This window comes from Vicia villosa, linkage group LG2, assembly GCF_029867415.1.
Source record: "Vicia villosa cultivar HV-30 ecotype Madison, WI linkage group LG2, Vvil1.0, whole genome shotgun sequence".
In the NCBI taxonomy this organism is placed as follows: domain Eukaryota; kingdom Viridiplantae; phylum Streptophyta; class Magnoliopsida; order Fabales; family Fabaceae; genus Vicia; species Vicia villosa.
In genome coordinates, this window is record NC_081181.1 from 67020417 (window position 1) to 67025872 (window position 5456).

At 37.8% G+C, this 5456-nt stretch overlaps 1 non-coding gene across 1 annotated transcript; it reads left to right on the forward strand.

The window, feature by feature from the left end:
- Positions 1–230: 230 nt before the first annotated feature.
- LOC131654372 (small nucleolar RNA R71) lies at positions 231–337 on the forward strand. The gene has a single exon (XR_009299413.1). It is a non-coding gene; the product is annotated as a small nucleolar RNA R71 (small nucleolar RNA).
- The last annotated feature ends 5119 nt before the right edge of the window (positions 338–5456 follow it).

Here is a 5456-nt window from a genome sequence, read left to right on the forward strand (position 1 = left end):
TAACGCGGTCTATACCACTTATTTCGTACATTCCTCCTTTGGTTTGGGCTTTCTCTAGAGCGGCTCGTTCTCCACCCCATTGGTAATGGTTTTGTGCCATGTTCTCTATGAGTTTGTATGCTTCATCATGGGGTTTGTCCATTAATGCTCCGCCAGCAGCGGCATCTATAGTCATTTTAGTGTTATATAAGAGACCACCATAGAAAGTATGGATGATCAGCCATGGTTCGAGTCCATGATGAGGGCATATTCTAAGCATGTCCTTGTAACGTTCCCAAGCTTCGAAGAGCGATTTGTTATCTTTCTGGGTAAATCCGTTGATTTGACCTCTAAGCATAGCAGTTTTGCTAGGCGGAAAATATCTAGCTAAGAATACTCTTTTCAATTCGTCCCATGTGGTTATGGAGTTCGAAGGCAGGGATTGAAGCCACGCTCTCGCTCTATCTCTCAAGGAGAAAGGGAAAATGCGCAATCGAATAGCTTCGGAACTAACGTTGTTGGCTTTGATAGTGTCGGCGTATTGCACGAACACAGATAAATGGAGATTGGGGTCGTCTACAGGGCTTCCAGAGAATTGATTCTGTTGAACAGCTTGGACCAACGAAGGTTTGAGTTCGAAATTGTTCGCCTCAATCGCAGGTGGTGCGATACTTGAATGCGGTTCAGCGCGCCAAAAACTTGATCGCGACTTTACGTGTCTATAAATCTGATAACTGCAAGTGCACAGTCGTGTCGTGTAGTTTTAAAAGATATCGAATCCACAGGGACTATGAATCGATCTACCGTTATCTAAGGTTACTATGTAAAGCTAGGAGTACTAAAATTTCGATTGTTCCTAAGGGAAAGTGATTGTGAGAAAATAAAGAATGATAATAAAAGACAGGTATCAGTATGTATTTCGTTTAACTAAAGGGAATCCGAAGGTCCATTGGCTTTTGCATAATTAAATTAAAAATCTTTACTAATTCCATTGATTAAAAATCCTCGTCTCAAACTTTCGCTCTGTTGATTCAGACTACTATCCTAATCCTAATGTACGCTTTCGCCATCCCATTAGATTTTAGAAGAGATTTTTGGAAACAATGTAATTAATAAAATGCCTATTTTACGAGGTTGTTATCTATTTAAATCTCCTAATCTCAAACTTTCGCTCTGTTGACTCGGAGCAAGCTAATAACCCTAACGTACGCTTTCGCCATCCCGCTCGAGTGTAAAAACAATTTTTGAAAATAAATAAGTTCCAATTAGTTTTAATACGCTTTCGCCATCCTTAAAACTAATGTCCTATGTCTACTATCTGGTTAAAGATCTCAAACTTTCGCTCTATTGATTTTAACCTTTGACCGTCCTAACCCCTCAAACTTTCGCTCTATTGGTTTTAAGACTTACTAATTAAATTAGACATATAAACCAAAAACAAGTGATAATTAATAAAACATAATTAAGCCAATTTATTTCGGATCCCTACGGTTAACTTACTTTACATACCGACACCTTTAGTAATTTAGCCAGACATATTAATACGATTAAACATGCATAAATCGGTTCGGTTCATAATAATAAGCATATTAAATGGCATATAATATATCATGCAAACAAATATAAATAAGGCGGTAAATAAAAACATGAATTAAATAAATGGTAACTGGATCTTCAAGTACTGAACTTCCACCACAGGTTGGCTGGATCGTTCTTCGGAATTTAAATGGCAGAAAATAAAAACAAGGAAATAAAACGATAAATCTAACGTAAGGCTAGATCTACGAAAAGTTCACAACAATTTCCAGTGTAGAAATCGTTGTGAGAAAATAAACGGTTGAATGAAAGCAGAATAAAGAAAAGCGGTTCGCGGTACAATTTCGGCAGCACTTCGTTGGCAGGAAATCGGACCCTTTGGAAGTGAGATAGCAGGTCCTATTTATAGGAGAGGTTTTGCTGTGACGTTGCGTGAAAAGAGGAACTTTTTGCAGACTGGACGTGGAGACGTGCGTCTCCGTTTCTTCAGGAGGCAGCTTGACTGACTTGAGGCGTGCGTCTCAAGTGGAGAAGATGTAGGAACATGGAGACGTGCGTCTCCCTTTGCTGACGTGGCATAGAGGACGTGGAGACGTGCGTCTCCACTTGCTGGGCAGGTTTGGGCCACGCGCCTTTGGTTCCATGGTGGGCTGAATATCTCTTTTGGGCCTTTTGGGTCCTAATTGCACCCCTCTTTCGCTTCAGCACTCCTTTTTCGTCTTTTAGGCATAAATATCGGTCATTTAAGCTCTATTTTCTTTCCTTTTCGCAAATAGTCGTAATTGAAGTGTAAAACCTGAAACAAAGCAAATACTCGCGTAATATCATAATAAATTAACATAATAAACGGAAAATGCTATAAATATCTATGGATTTCAAGCTAAATATACGATATAAAATCGTGTTATCAGCTCCGGGCTCCTTTGAACTCAGTACCTCAAGGGAAGCACGCCCTTGTGGCCCAAGCTTCGCCGCTAGACCAACCCTCTCTTTCTTGTATTGGTATCTAATTGTTTAATGATAAAGTCATTTTTACGATTGATTCCAACCTTCCTAGCCCACCTTATTAAACCTTATATTATATCAAATTTTGGTATACTTAATCAAACATGATAAGAATGAGGATAAATTTAGCAAGTTTAGGTTTTGCAGTATTTAAAGATGATCGGTCAATAATATTAATTTATTTTGGGAAATTTAATTTGTCACCAAAAATAAAGTTATTGATAATTTGATCCAAGTAGAAAATTTTGCACCTTAAATAAACATGAAATGATAAGCTTTAAAATATTATTTAAAAAATATAAACTATGAAAACTTGTAAAATTTAAATTAGGAAAAATGATATAGTTGATGTTTCCGCTTAAATATTGTTTCCACTAATAATAATGTTTCCTCTAAATTCAATGAATTATTTATAGATGTTAATGCACTTGTCCTCGAATGAGAAGATGAAACTTTAACTTACATCACTATGTGGCTCATCGTTAACGGCTAGTTTTTGGTCGTTGCTCTCTTTTGCTCCTCTCTTTCTCCGTTACTCCTTCTGCTCTCTCAACCTAAGCTTCCCATCTTCTTGCTCAACTCATATCTTCACCTCCTTTTCGTTTCTTGCAAAACTTCATCTCATGGATACCTCCTTTCTTTTCCCTGAAACACATTTGAACAGTGATAAATCACCGAACAACAAGGAAACTCACAATGCGTCTGGCTTGAGCATGGTAAAGACGAAGTCATTTGCATCTGTTGTTTCAAACAACATTTGTAACATTCCGCTAAGTCAGCTTCCTACTCCTTGTATGAAAGGGGATAGGTTGGCCATTACGATTCTGGAGGAGGAATATGCTCTTGGAGTGGAGGCATGTAAGCACCATTTACATGACCGGGTGGTCTGGACAAAAGGATCTCAACCACTCACAGTGTTAAATCTCAAAAGTAATCTTATGGAGATATGGCCTTCCTTGGGTAAGTATGGTGTGACTTCGTTGGGCAAAGGCTTTTTTGAGTTTGCGTTCTCCTCTCTAGAAGATGTTCAGCGAATCAGTTTCGTAAACGCTTGGTCGATTGTGAATGGTAGTCTAAAACGTTTCCCGTGGACCAAAGATTTTATACCTGCAACCCTGAAGCAAAATTCTGCTCAAGTTTGGATCAGGATTCATGGCCTCTCGCAGGAGCATTAGAGATCCAGAATCCTTTTTGCTATTGCGAACAGCATCGGTACACCTATTTGTATTGACTCTGCTTCAAATAAGTCTGCTTTCGAAAGGCCTTTTGGGCATTTCGTTATGATTTTGGTTGATCTGTACCTTACAATAGAACTAAGCTACAAAATCCTGGTGGAGAGGATAGGATTCGCTTTCTTTGTTGACATCGAGTATGAAAAAATACCGGAATTCTGCTCCTATTGTAACAACATTGACCATTCTGCCGAAAATTGCATGAGGAAAGAGCTGGCAGAAGGTAAAGGTAAAAATCCCATACAAAAGCATGACAATAGTGTCTATGTCCCAACTGGAAAGAAATTCACAAGGGGTGAGACATTTAAAGACAATCACATTATTCCTACTGAAAAGGATCAGGGGATTGAGGGGAATGCGGTTAATGAAGAGCATTTGGATATGGCTGCAAATAATTCTGTTGAAGCTCAATTGGACATTGTAGAAAATAACTCTAATGGAAATGATACTGATGGCATTAATGTGGAGGCAGAAGGTCTTAGAATTGTGAAGAAAGGAACATTGGTTATTAACTCTGCTGATTCTCAAGATGCTGAGGGCTCATCAGAAAGTGAATATGTAGATGCTACTCAATTAGTTAACTTTGTGCCTGAAACACAATTGGATGAAAGACATAAGGAACAGGTTACATGTTTTCTAAAAGAGTCTTGGATAACATGGCTGACAAGGACGATCCCGGGGTTGATTTGTTTGAGCACAGAGACTTCCAATTAGTTTCTAGTAGAAAGAGAAGGAACAAAAAGTTGAGCTCTGCTTCTATCACCAAGATTAAAGCTGGTCCTAAAAATCTCACATTATGAAATGCCTTTATTGGAATATTAGGGGCATAGCTAATAGATCCTCGAGATTGGCCCTAAAAAATCTTATTCAAAACAACTCTCCTGAGTTTGTTTTTATATCTGAACCGTGGATGGATTATAATAACTTCCCGCAGGCTTGGATGAACAGGTTAGATCTTAAGCCTTTTGCTTTCAATCAAAGGGATGGTCTTCTGCCTAATCTATGGTGCTTCTGTAAGTCATCCTTGAACCCTACTTTACTGTTTGTTGATGACCAACATGTGTCTTTTTCTTTTAACATTAACAATCAGCTTTTGTGTTATTCGGTTATATATGCTTCTACTTGCTACACTATAAGAAGAAAACTTTGGAATAATCTTATTGCTAACACTAATAACCCGTGGTCTTTTATTGATGACTTCAACGCCATTGTGAGTGCTGACGAATATAGAGGTAGACACAATCCTAATACCATCTCCATGAGAGAATTTTTTCAATGGGCTGATTCTAATCATCTTCATCATTTGCCTACCATTGGTAATTTTTTCACTTGGAGCAATGGTAGAAAAGGTAATCAATTAACTGAGAAGAGGTTAGACAGGGTTATGTGCAATTTAGATATGATGGATAAATGCCCTAACATTGTTTTTCATACCTTAAATAGAATTAAATTTGATCATTTTCCCCTCCTTTACACCTGTGATTTTGAAAGTGTTAAGTTTAAATCTCAATTCAAGTTCCTTATGATGTGGAGCCTTAATGAGGATTGTGAGAAAATTATTGGGGATGTTTGGAAAACTAAAGTTTATGGTTTCCCTATGTACATATTAGACAAAAAGCTTTAGATTGTTAAAAGGTAAGTTAAAAGATTGCAATAGGCATGAGTTTGGGGATGTGAAAGATATAGTTGTTAATGCTAAGCAGG